We start from the raw sequence: 14,505 nt of genomic DNA on the forward strand, positions 1-14,505 counted from the left end.
GACGCGGTCACGCTGCTTGAGATCCCTTGTGTCCAGGTTAGTAGCTGGTCTCTGGATGCCAGCAACAATCGCCCAAAATGGCGCGGTCTCCGCTGCTGCGCGGGCACACCGAGAGAGTTTTCAGCCGCAGTCTCCAACTGTCCTTTTTTTTCCTGGGGGTCCTTGGTCTGTCTGTGCTGCAGACAGTCTCTCAGCTGAAAATCCTCTGCCTTTTCGGGCTGTATGCTACCCGTTTCAGCTGCTCACCCTTATCTGCTCCAGGAGAAGGCACAGGACACGTCCCTTTATACCTCCGCCATTTTCCCCCCGTCTAAAATTTCTTGAACAAAAATGATTTCAATCTAGAATTGAATGACCAAATTATCAATTAAGTATGGATAGAATAAAGATATTTTAAAGTCCACGTCTCAAATAGTCCATCTCCTGGGCAACTTTCTCAGAGAGTGAACGGAAGACGTGCTCCTCTGAAAGGAGTAAGTAAATGAATAAAATGGAGAAAAGGGATACACGAAACAGGAGAGAAACAAAGGAGCCCTCAGACTAGGAGAGCCTGGGCCCCTCTTCCAAACCCTGCACTGGAAAAGGCCCCAATCTAGCCCTCCTGTGGTTGTGCCCCTGCTCAAATCACCTAGACCCAATCTCAGAGTTTGCGTAGAATTTTCTCCAAATCTACCATGACCAAAGCCAACTTAGGGTCTGGACATGCACACATGCCCAGGCCCAGTAGTAATGGAGGGGCAGTTTTTTGTTGGGGCTGTAGATTGAAACTGGATATGTGGGCTGAGTGTGAGGTGTGGCCAGGACTAGGAAGAGAAGGTGAAAAGGCTGCAAACTGAGGCTCCCCATTTTTTGTCCTGGGCCCAGGAAGTGTCAGAGAGAGTCCTACCTTTACTGAAAGTAAAAGGACATTCCATAATGAAAATAGGCTCAAAGGGCAATCTGACTGCCGGCTGGAGTGGCTCAGTGGTTGAGCATTAACCTAGGAACCAGGTGGTCACAGTTTGATTCCCGGTCAGGGCACATGCCCGGGTTTCATTTTGATCCCCAGGAGGGGACGTGCGGGAAGCAGTTGATCAATGATGTTTCTCATCGATGTCTCTATCTCTCTATCCCACTCCCTTCTTCTCTCTGTAAAAAAAGTCAATAAAAGCATATTTTCTAAAAAACTGTGGTTCACTACATGGCTGAGTTGTAAATAGCTTTTGCATACGTAATAATATATGTCACTGAAAATTGATCCAATCAAATTTAAAGTGTAACCACAAGATGACAATAAAATTGGGGAACAAAGATAATGTTTCAGCACTTATAGTAATGTAATATCAATAAAATTATCTTGGGCATTTGCCTATGTGTCCAGACTGGGTAGCCAGTTCATACAGTGAGAGGACCAGGACAAGGATGTATGTACTTGGTGAAAGCCGGGGGAAGAAAAAGAACTAAATCCTTATTTTCATGGTGGCAAGTCAACAAATAATGCCCAAACTGAAAAATCCAAAAGTTGCAACACATGCATGCTATTTTTTTAAAAAATGGTAGTAAAAAATCAAATAAGTAGTCAAAGGAGATTGAAATATTTGCTTCTGGAAAACAGGTGTTGATTTTTTTTTTCATTTCAAAGCATCTTAGAATTATTTGACCTAAATTATGTGTGTGTGTAACTTTGATTAATGCAAGTGTTATTTCACCGTCATGGTCACCTACGAGCCTTTACTGAAATGTTAAAATTTGCAGAATCAGTTTAAAAAAAATGTTTGTTGTTGCTGTTAATCTTCACCCGAGGATATTTTTCCACTGATTCTTAGGGAGAGTGGAAGAGAGAGAGAAAGACAGAGAAACATCAATGTGAAAGAAACACATCGGTTGGTTGCCTCCTGCATAAGCCCAGACCAGGGCTCAGGCCAGGGAGGAGCCTGCAACCACAGTACGTGCCCTTGACCAGAATTGAATCCAAGACCCTTTGGTCCACAGCCAATACTCTCTAGCCACTAAGCCAAACTGGCTAGGGCTGCAGAATCACTCTTTATCACCCCTTGTTCCCCTTCAGACACATCCCAAATCTCCCACTATTTATCCTATGTCTTTTTAAAAAATATTTTATTTTTTACAGAGAGGAAGGGAGAGAGAGAGGGGGAGAGGGAGTTAGAAACATCGCTGAGAGAGAAACATCAATCAGCTGCCTCCTGCACACTCCCTACTGGGGATGTGCCCGAAACCAAGGTACATGCCCTTGACCAGAATCGAACCTGGGACCCTTCAGTCCACAGTCCGATGCTCTATCCACTGAGCCAAACCAGTTAGGGCATATCCTATGTCTTTTCATAATAAATAATGAACCCGAATGAATTCTTACATTTTATGTGGATAATGTTTATGAATACTCCAATAACCTCCACGCTTTCACAACAATGAAGAAAGAGGATCTAGGATTTTGTTTTGAGTAATGGGCCCTTTGCCCTATTTGTCATTGACTGAGAACTTTGTTGGTCCTTTTACTCTAATGGAATAAGAACCAAGTATGGTGCTTAAGGCAGGTCCAATGATGGAAGGGCAGACAGTGTGTCCTAATGTCTAGGGATTGATAACCTGAAAGCTAAAGGACATGATTCCTATGAGGGTTGAGGAGGAGATAAGGTCAGAGATGTAAACTGGGTCATGCAAGGCTGAGGCCATTCTATGTACCCTGCAGACAATACAAAACTTTGGCAGTTTGCTAAGCTGATTCATGGCATGATGAAATTGATCAGTAAAGTGCAAGATGAATTTCAGCAAAGTAAGATTGGAGCTAAGGACCCAAGTTAGGCAGGGATGAATTCAGCAGCCTCCTGGGGTGATTGAGACAGGATCCAGGCGGGAGGTAGCAAAACAAGAAGAGAAGGAATGAACTTGAGAGACTAAGACTATTGGACATCAAACTGAATGAGAGAACCCTGGCCAGTTTTGCTCAGTGGATAGAGCATCTGCCTGTGGACCATTCCAGTCAATGGCACATACCCCAGTTGCAGGCTTCTCCCCAACCTGGGCCCTACAGGAGGCTCGTGCAGGAGGCAACCAATCGATGTGTTTCTCTCACATCAATGTTTCTCTCTGTCTTTCCCTCTCCCACTCTCCCTAATTGAGTGAGGATTAACAACAAAAAAAAAAGTGCATGAGAGAAGGGGACAAGCCAAAAGTAACTTTGAGTCTGCACATGCTGGCAAATGGCACCAGCATTAACCAAAATGGGGAGATCAGGAGAAGGAGCTAGAAAGGGAGCTGTTGGGTTTAGTTTAGTTTCTCCTGAGTCTGACATGAGGTACCCACTCTGAGTGCAAGTGTCTAATTACTCATTGGAGATTTAGGCAGGGAGCTCATTAGAAAGGTTACTTAAAGTCAACAGTAAAATCAGCTCTCAAATATGGCAGTAGGACTTCATCTTGGAGGCTTGCAGAGCCTGTGAGTGTTTGTATTAATTGCTGTAGGGAGCCTGCCTTGAACAGTACAAGGAGGAATGAGTGACAGCAAGAGCGGTGGTATCATGTAGCTTTGTAAAGACTACAAGAGCTTCAAATTTGTTAAACAGGTAATATTTTAAAAATTCACATTCACGCCCTAACTGGTTTGGCTCAGTGGATAGAGTGTCGGCCTGCGAACTGAAAGGTCCCAGGTTCAATTCCGGTCAAGGGCATGTACCTTGGTTGCGGGCACATCCCCAGTGGGGGATGTGCAGGAGGCAGCTGATTGATGTTTCTCTCATCCATGTTTCTGACTCTCTATCCCTCTCCCTTCCTCTCTGTAAAAAAATTAATAAAATATATTTTAAAAAATTCACATTCACGGGTAAAAGTTAGTAATGTATTGAGACTCACTATGGCAAAAGAAAATTATTGAACTAGTAGTTAAGGGACCAGAATTCTAGTTCTAACCTTGTCACTAGCTGTGGTTTTAGTCTAGTTAGGGACAAGTTTATAAAATAGCTAACATTAGTACTAGCTACAACCCTGATACTATCCTAAGTGGGTTTTATTTTTTTATTGATTAAGGTATTACATATGTGTCCTTATCCCTCCATTGCCCCCCCACCCCATTTCCGTTCATGCCCTCACCCCCCTGGTGTCTGTGTCCATTGGTTAGGCTTATATGTATGCATACAAGTCCTTTGGTTGATCTCTCCCCCTTACCCCTACCCTCCCCTACATTCCCTCTGAGGTTTGATGGTCTGATTAAGGCTTCTCTATCTTTGGATCTGTTTTTGTTTATGAGTTTATGTTGTTCATTATAATCCACCAATGAGTGAGACTGTGTGATATTTATCTTTCTCTGACTGACTTATTTCACTTAGCGTAATGCTCTCCAGTTCCATCCATGCTGTTGCAAATGGTAGGAGTTCCTTCCTTTTTACTGCAATGTAGTATTCCATTGTGTAGATGTATCAAAGTTTTTTATTCACTCATCTGCTGATGGGCACTTAGGCTGATTCCAAATCTTAGCTATTGTAAATTGTGCTGCTATGAACATAGGGTTTTTTTTTTTTTAAAAAAAAAGTGTGTGTGTGCTTTTTTTATTTCAGAGAGAGGAATGGAAGTGGGGAGAGGGATAGAAACAACCAATGATGAGAGAGAATCATTGATTGGCTGCCTCCTATCCTTCCCCTACTGGGGATCAAGCCCAAAACCCAGGCATGTGTCCTGACCAGGAGTCAAACTGTGACTTTTTGGTTCATGGGCCGATGCTCAACCACTGAGCCATACTGGCTGTGCCTAAGTGCTTTTTATGTAATAAATCAATGGATCCCCATGAAGACTGTAAGATGTAGGTACTATTATTATATCCATTTTATAGATGTCAAAATTAAGTAATGTATCCACAGTCACCAGGCATTTAAGTACTGGTAGTCAGAAAATAGAGCCACACTCACTTGTTGCTTAACATCTCAGAGACTCAAGTTCTCATCTATAAATTAAATTCTCACCTGTGGTATTAAAGTATCTATAGATTGCCCTAACCGGTTTGGCTCAGTGGATAGAGCGTTGGCCTGCGGACTGAAGGGTCCCAGGTTCGATTCTGGTCAAGGGCATGTACCTTGGTTGCAGGCACATCCCCAGTGGGGGGTGTGCAGGAGGCAGTTGATTGATGTTTCTCTCATCCATGTTTCTGACTCTCTATCCCTCTCCCTTTCTCTCTGTAAAAAAATCAATAAAAAATAAAGTATCTATCGATTCCCCTCAAACTTTAATATTACAGGAGTTTATGACTTATTAGGAGAAGAGAAAGAGGGTTAGGTGAGCATTACTCAGAATCAAAATTCATTTCTGAAATGTTAGCAGCAGAGGGCAGCAGATAGTATGCTAAAGCAGCTTTTCAAAGTTTGTTCTAAAGCTGTGCAAAGAATATTGGATGAAACTCATAAACAAAAATTATACAGATGTTAACTAATTTAATCTTCATTAAAACTCTTTCGTGTACCATTAGAATGAAAAGTGTTGGACATCATGACATTCTAAAATCTAAAGATAGAAAAATAGAGAAAGTTATTTGGGTTTATTTTTATTAATTGTTGGCATTTTTCTTAGTACATTTCAGTGATTATCTGTGAAATTCTTATAATATCAATCAGTCTCTTCAAAGGTATTACAAAAATGTATATTTCAAGAAAATGTTAACATTATTAGACTTCATTTCATCTGATACACTAAAACTTGACCCAATGGATCACTTCAATTGTTCAAAGATATTTTATCACTTGACTTTTTGTTTTTCATCATAGAGAAGCTATATATGTATATTTGGAATATATATAAAATGTCTAAATATATTTAGAATTCTCCATGACTTGTTAAGTGTAAAGGAAAAGAAACCCAAGGACATTTGCAGATGAATGTTCTAGGCAAATTTAGCCTACATTAATCATTACCAGACAGGGGAATACCAAAATTAACCTGATGTGCAAATTCACAACTTAGAAATATGTGCTGAAGTACAGCACTTTGTTAAACCATTTACTTGGTTTCAGAAGAAACTGCAATATAAATTCCTCCTTCTACACTAGCATATACATAGTTTCTCAGAAAACTGTTGTTGTTATAACTTCTGCACATAAACACACTTTTAATTTACACCCAAGCAACACAAGCGTAGATTTCAAGAGAAAATCTAAAGAGGGAAGACCTTTATAAGAGGGAACCTTTGGGAAAACCTAAGTTAGGGATCAGCAACCTTATTAAATAAAGGGCCAAGTACTTAATATTTTAGGTCTCCGTTATAACTACTCTGCCATCATAGCAGGAAAGCCACCATAAATGATACATAAACAAATAGGTGTGGCTGTGTTCCAATAAAACTTTATTTACAAAAACAAGCAGAGAGCCAATTTGGCCCATAGGCCATGGCTTCCCTACCCTGGACCTAAGGCAAAAAACAGATGCAGCCTGGCCAGTGTGCCTCAGTGGTTGAGCATCGACCTAGGAACCAAGAGGTCCCAGTTTGATTCCTGGTCAGGGCACATGCCCGGGTTGTGGGCTCGATCCCCAGTAGGGGGCATGCAGGAGGCAGTTTTTTTTCTTCTAACTGATCATTCCCTCTCATTACTGATGTTTCTCTCTCTTCTCCTTTCCTCTCTGAAATCAAAAAATACATATTTTTTTAAAAAAACATACAATAAGTTGGATAGGGCATAATAATAAAAGCAATGGTGTCAAGTGTTTTCCACACATTATCCCTAATCTTTCAACAATTCTTCATGTTAGATATACAGGATTGGGCAAAAATAGGGTTATAGTTGTTCAAATATATAACAATACAAAAATTAATAAATGATAATACAAGAATAAACTCTGTGTTTTGCATACTCACAACTGTAAACCTACTTTTGCCCCAACCTGTATGTCATAATCTAGGTTTTCCAAATGAGAAAATTGATATTTGGATATGACAAATGACCTTCCCAAGATCACAAAGCAGCTAAGTACTAGAGGCAAGAGTCAAATCCAAGTTTACAAACACCAAAGCATGTGGTATGATCTTTAAGCATATCATACTACTTACATTTGAGAGCAGTTAATATCACAATCATGACAAACAATTAGTCCTTCCAGGAAAATGGTAGCAACCCTGAATCTATTTAATAACAGCAGCACTGCTGACTAAAGGAAGGAAGGTGCAATGAAGTTCAGAAAGAAAAGCTCCAGGAAGACAGCCTATGCCCACCCCACAGGTGTAGTAATATGACCAATTGTGTAGTAATACTTATGTCTTTGACATGCACAAATGATTTATCCTCTGGTGTATTTTTTTAGTTTTTTAATTTCAGAGAGGAAGGGAGAGGGAGAGAGATAAAAAAAAAACACATCAACAATAAGAGAGAATCATTGATCAGCTGCCTTCTACATGCCGCCTACTGGGGATGGAGCCCACAACCCAGGCATGTGTCCTGACTGGGAATCAAACTGTGATCTCCGGGTTCCTACCTCGACACTCAACCACTGAGCCACATGGACCAGGCTAACCTCTGGTATTTGAATACTTTCCTTAACCATTTCCACTGCTATATTCTGGCATCATCTCACCCTTAATGTTACAAGCAGAGTAATTTAATATTACAGGTGCCTTGTTTAAATATTAACAGCTCCCAATCACTTCCAGAGTAAAGTCCATCCAGGTTAGGTCCTCATGATGTCTGGTCCTTATCTGCCTTCCCAATCTCATCTCTTCCTTTGCTCCACAGGACCCAGAAACTTCTCCCAGTTTCTCCCACACTCCGTGCCCATCCCAGGTATTTGTGGATTTTTCCCTCTGTCCTGAGAGCCCTGGTTCCCTATATATCCCCTGTCCTACTACCCATATCCTTCAAGTCTCATCTCCTATATCAGCATTTTAGAGCCCCTAGCCATTCATGCAGAATCCATGTCCTTCAATTAGAGATTCTTGGTTCTTCTCTCCCTTACCCCAATATACAGGGGTGGGCAAAAGTAGATCTACAGTTGTGAATACTCAAAACAGTTTATTCTTTATTATTTATTTGTTAATTATCATATTATTGATTTGTATGTCTTATTATTATTCTGTATTTTTACTTATGGTTTATCTTTTAGATAATGATGGCTGACAATTTAACCAATGAAAGTGGATACTTAAACAATATTGGAAGACAGAGAATGCCGAAAAGGTTCGATAGAAATGGGTTAACGATTTGATACCTTCACTAAGTAGACAAACAATTTACAGAATATGCGATAAATTTGATGAAACCTGCTCCAAAAAGTGGTCAACTGGACAGTATTACAACCAGGAAAATGAAATGTTAGTGAGTCAAGCATTTACAAAGAGCATTCCCCCTCCCCCCCAAAAAAAATAATAAAACAAAGAGCTTCTATTGAGTTAGGCATTTCCCATAGATCTTTGAGTCACCTAATGCAATGTTTAGGTTTGGAAATGTGTCGGCCAAGATTGCCTCATGGGTTATTAAGAGATGATCTGGATTGCAGTTTACAATTCTGCGAAGTGGTTGTGAATGAAGACAAGGCCATGTCATCACTGGTAAAATTGTGTGGTTCGCTGAAGCACCTTTTAAAACTTTCAGATGCTGGAAATTGACACAACTGTGTCTACTATTCAGGAGAAAATCCCCATGTAATGAGAGAAGGACCGTTAAGTCAGCCAGGGACTACAGTTTGGGTGGGTGTTTTGTGTAAAGGGGTACTTGGACCTATTTTTTCCATGCAACTATCACACACAACCTGAATCTCATCATGAGGGCCAGTGTTTACCACAATCACAGAGACAGCATGATATTGATGGCTTCTTCTTTCAACAAGAAGGAGTTCCTCCACACTGTGTAGAAACAGTGGGTGAGTTGCCTAATGAACGATTACCCAACAAGTGGATAGGTCAATCAGGGCCAGTGGCATTGCCACCGCGATCACCAGACCTCACCCCAGTGGACTTCTTTGGAGAGTTGTCAAAAATAAAGTCTTCTCACAAAAGCCACATATGGTGGATGATATGATTTGCTGCATAAGTGAAGCATGTCAAGAAATTGATGACAATAAATGTGCCAAAGTGTGCTTGAGTATAGCAAGTAGACTACAACAGTGTGCACATAATGAAGGCCAGCAACTTGAGCCCTTACAAGATTGTGCCTAAGTGCACTGTGCCACTGTGATATTATTTTGAGTTAATAAAGCTATTGTAATCAGTATTACCTGCATGTCTTTTTTCATATGAACAACTGTCAACATACTTTTGCCAAGCCCTGTATTTATCAGGATTGTGTGAAACTTTAGCAAAATCATCTGCTACTCTAAACAATGAAATGTCATTGGGACAGTCCTCTGAATGAAGGAGTAACTGGCAATAGCAAAAGGAAAGCAGGCAGATTGGGGATCGGTAGCAAGTGGGGGAGTTGGAGGCGATAAGCAGCAGCACAGATCCTGTCCCTGGAAGAACAATTTACGTGCATGAAAACTAAGTCATCTGAGAGGCTGGGTTGAGAAAGGGTGCACAAAAGACCACAGCTGCACAATAATGGAGCCAGGGGGGTGGGGCTGCCTCCCATACCACAGGATGTAGTTTTATTGAACTGAAGACAGGAAGACAGCCATCTGCTGTTCCATAGAAGGTCTTGGGCCTAACTAGTTGGGGTGCAATTTGGGTCCCATCTGTCAGCATGTCTGCTTATATAGATCTGCCTTTTAAGTTACAAAATCATACATCTACAGACACAGCTTACGTTAGCAAATCATTTTTCATAGTGGACATTGGGGTTTTTCTTGCTTTTTCATTATGTGTAACCACTGCGCGTGCTTCCATGAATGCTTTCTTAGGCCCGCCCACTTTGGAAAAGCCGAATTATTAGATCCTAGCTATTATTGCAAATTGCCTTTCAAGTAACTTGGGCCAATTTATTCTCTCACCGGCTATGTTTGAGATTAACTGTTTCCACTGACATTCTTCAACACATTATCATTATTTTTAACTTTTCAATCAGGTAAGCAAATTTATTTTTTTGTCTCAAATTTGAGGGTGAAGCAAACTGTCTTGTTAAGATTATGTGTAGTAGTCTCGCTTCGGCAGCACATATACTAAAATTGGAACGATACAGAGAAGATTAGCCTGGCCCCTGTGCAAGGATGACACGCAAATTCGTGAAGTCTTCCATATTTTTAAGGAAAAAAAAAGATTATGTGTAGTGATATATCAGGGATGTTGTCTTTTAATACTCCCCATTCTCAAAATACTCTATTTCATCTCTCGAATTCCCTATTTCCCTTGTAATCTAAATGCTAGATTCTATCATTCCAACCCATGTTTTTAAGACCTTTTTTATTTGGGGGCGTTGCAGATAAACCACTGAAAGGTTGTCATTAGAAAACTTGAATATTATTTTGTTCATAATCTAGTTATAATACATTAACCAAATCTGTATTACATGGGTTTTTTGTTATTTTTTTTAGTAAATGATATAAGAACTTTACCCAAAACAAAGGGTTTCTTTAGGAAGGACCTCCCTGTAAATAAAACACACACACACACACACACACACACACACACACACACACACACACACACACACCTGCCATTTCCTTACTCTTATCTTTGAAAGTTCATATTGTTTAGAGCTGAAAAAAAACCATTCACTTAATCATATGCCTTGTCTTATATCCCTATTATTTCATCTTTTGTGGTATTTGTTGACAGTATCATTTGTCTAAAGTATCACATATCCATATTTCAATTCTCCTCACAAAACATATACTTTGTGATTATCTATTCTTCTATCAAATGTGAAGTGATTCTTACTTAACAAATTAATGTCTGAAAATCTAATTTGAAGGCTAAGGTAATAGGTCAAAAGTCCTCTGTTTTCCATATTAGCATCACCAATAATGTTGATAATGTTAATAATTTTCTTAGGTCCTTATGACCAAAGATAACAACTACTATATCTGGATATGTGAATTTTCTTATTTCAGAAAATGCAAATTTTGGTGTAGAAATATTAGTAAACATATTTCTTTTATAGTTTGGATTTTTTTAAAATTCTGTCTTTACATCTCACAGATAGAAAAATTAAAGCTATGTTCATCCTTTAAAAATATTTTTTAAATATTTTGACACAAAATGAAAGGGCTAAAAAAATTAGAAAAGTGACCATAATAGTATTGACTGGTATTAAATTTCTTTGGTGTTAATCATTGTTTATGATATTATCAGTTATGTCAATTAATGTTAACATTTGCTTAATTGTAAGCATTTGAACCAAATGTATTGTAAGGTATTTCATTGGATCCTAGATTTAAAAACTCTTTAAAGAACATGTGGAAAATTGGAGAAATTTGAATATGAATTACATTCTATAACAAGATTCTATTTATGTTAAATTCCCTTTGCATTATAATTATGTAGAAGTCTGCCCCTTTTGTAGGAGATATATTGCTCAAGAATTTGAAGGTATCATGTGCCCTAAAGGCAACAATATACTTTCAAACAGTTCAGGAAGAAAGCTGTGAATATATGTGTGTGTATATATATATATATATATAGAGAGAGAGAGAGAGAACATAAATGTGGCAAATAGCTACAACTACTTAATCTACATGACAGAAATAGGGGTGTTCATTGTACTATCCTTTCCATTTTTATATAGGTTCAAAACTTTGCACACCAAAATTTGGGGGAGGGTTAATAAATACTGAAGATAAATTTACATTCTATCATGTTTGAGAAGAGCATAGAGGGACAATATCATATATCTAAGATAATCATTAGGTATGTGATTAGAAATGGTTCAGTAACTTGAAATAACTATTGAAAACATTGCATCAAAGTATTATTAGAGTTAGTCACTACCTTTGTATATCTGCCAAATTACCATTGTAATATGAATATTTACAAGAATTTTAAATATCTCTACTTCTTCAAGAAACTTCTCAAGTTCAGAAATGCAAGGTTCTTTTACTGACCTTTGCAAGCAATGTTCTGAAAATATCCATATGAATATACTGGCCAAACCAGGTCTATATTCAAGCACAGATTGATGTGCACAAGGAAAAGAATGTTTGACTAGGTCTAAAGATAATTCAAACAATTGCTTCTCGTTTTTTTTGCTAAGATCAAGTGTAAAGATAATCCAAACAAAAGCCCACCTGTACTAGCACTGTGCTTAATACCAACCAATCATCCAGATAGCAATTCTAAAAGCATCGTCACTCAACCTGAGAAAGACAAATATCACATGATCTCATTTATTTGTGGAATCTAATGAACAAAATGAATTGACCAACAAAATAAGACCCGAAGCAAGGAGGCATGGAGAAGACTGACGTACCTCGTACCTGGATGTGGGGTTGGTGAGATGAGAAGAGATAAACCAAAGAACTTATATACTTATATGCATAACCCATGGGCACGAGCAATAGGGTAGTGAAGACCTGGGCGAGTAGGGGCTGGGAGGAGGGGGGAAGGGGGGATATGGGAGATATCTGTAATACTATTAACAATAAAAATATATTTTAAAAAACAAAAATAAATAAAATAAAATAAAGGCATCATCACTGTAGGTCACATTCACTTTGAATATGTCCTGCTACACAGAAAACACTTATCACAAATTCACAACGAATAACAGGCAAATCCAATTGGAATGTATGTGACTGATTGTATTCCTCTCTAAAATTACGTCACCGTAACAATTCAAGAGTTGTGCTCTCTCTGCAAAACTTTTTCAGCCTTTTAAATATTTTTTTACTTTTATGAAAGTACAGTTGGCCTTCTTTTAAAAACACAGAAGTTAAACCTGAGTAGGAATTAGTGAATGAGGACTGAATAAATTACACAACAAATATTTGATCAGACCAGTCAGTTGGAGGGGGCGCATATTTTAGGAATGCCCCAAATGTGAACATGAGGAGGTAAGAGAAGGAAGTGTTTGACTTAACACTTAATTCAATTCCTCGTTATTGAATGTTTATTTAAACTCCCACTCACCTCTGAGTCGGTAAACTAGAAAAGCATTTTACATGTCATAAGATTGGATCTGAGTTCTGATATTAAACAAACTAAGTATGAGAAGAGAAATGGCAGAAAAGGTTAGTAGTTACAGAGCCTGTTGCCTCATTTTCTTACCTTCACTAACCAATCTGCTCCTTCGGTCCTGCAGAGACACGATTGACCATACGAAGATGAATAAGCCAGCCAGTGCTTTATCCAGAAATGTTCACAAGCCTTTGGTGAGTATTCCTTTCGCTGCTAAAAACCAAGCAACTAAGCTGCTCACTGCATTTCCACTTTTTTTATGACTGATCCAATGGAAAAAGAGTTGTTTTTGCTCATCTGATTTGTTCTAAAGAACAGTGGGAAGTCCCAGAAAGGAGGGGGAGGTAATAACTGACAAACCCAAACCGAACCACAGAATGGTGTTTCTTCCCCTTTTTCAAAAAATGAAACCTATCTATGAAACTGTCTCTTGTTAAAATAGTTTATCACTACACATTATATAAGAGCCCTATCAATGTACATTTACTCTTATAACTAAATTCTCTGGGGCCTCTCTCCCAAAAGAGACCCAAAGTCAGATACAATTTAGAAAGTTCTCAATTTTATCACTAATTGTCATTTTTAAGAAGTATTATTTCTTAACTGTACTCAAAGTTTTTAAAAATGCAAGTTAAAACCATTTTCTCTCTCAAATTAACAAAAGTAAAAAAAAATCAGTGAAACACTTAGTGTCAAGGTTTTGTATAAACAGGCACTCTCATATACTATTGGTGAGACTGTAAACATGTTTAGGGCAATTTCCCAGTCTCTGTCAAAGTATTTGTTTTAATATTCAAATCCTTTTACCCAACAATTTCATTTCTATAAATTTATCCATGTGATATATTTGCACCTGTGCACAGACATGTGAAAATATATTTGTAGCATCATTGATTAAGAACGTAAACAAGCCCTAGCTGGTTTGGCACAATAGATAGAGCATCGGCTTGTGAACTGAAGGGTCCCAGGTTCAATTCCAGTCAAGGGCACATGCCCGGGTTGCGGGCTCAATCCCCAATAGGGGGAGTGCAGAAGGCAGCTGATCAATGATTCTCTCTCAACATTGATGTTTCTCCCTTTCTGAGATAAATAAAAAATTTTTTTTTTAAAAAAAAAGAACGTAAACAAGTGGAGGAAAATTCACAAACAGGACATTGGCTAAACAAATGAGAGAATATCCCTATTGTAAAATACTATGCAGTTGTTAGAGTGAGGTAGTTTAATCTCTAATAATAAGAGGAAATCTCCAAAATACATTCTTTAGTAAGAACATAATATAGTCCAATTTGTATTTTTAAAGGCATTTGCTTATACATAGAATGTTTCTACAGATATACTGAAAACTAAAAATAAGCAATTGCCTTTTGAGAATGAATCTTTTTTTTTAATTAAATCTTTATTGTTCAGATTATTACATTTGTTCCTCTTTTTTCCCCTCATAACTCCCCTCCTCCCAGTTCCCGCCCCACCCTCCGACCTCACTCCCCACCCACC

The 14,505-nt window shown here is 38.5% G+C and overlaps 1 protein-coding gene across 1 annotated transcript in view; it reads right to left on the bottom strand.

Moving 5' to 3' along the window:
• LOC102770502 (chromosome unknown open reading frame, human CXorf21) overlaps nucleotides 1-13,304 on the bottom strand; it is a 23,943-nt gene extending 10,639 nt beyond the window's left edge. Inside the window, exon 1 of the mRNA XM_006752616.2 lies at nucleotides 13,102-13,304. The gene's annotated coding sequence lies outside the window, so the exon portion shown is untranslated. The remainder of the gene's footprint in view (nucleotides 1-13,101) is intronic.
• Nucleotides 13,305-14,505: the final 1,201 nt, after the last annotated feature.

Source organism: Myotis davidii, unplaced genomic scaffold (genome assembly GCF_000327345.1).
Source record: "Myotis davidii unplaced genomic scaffold, ASM32734v1 scaffold790, whole genome shotgun sequence".
Taxonomy (NCBI): domain Eukaryota; kingdom Metazoa; phylum Chordata; class Mammalia; order Chiroptera; family Vespertilionidae; genus Myotis; species Myotis davidii.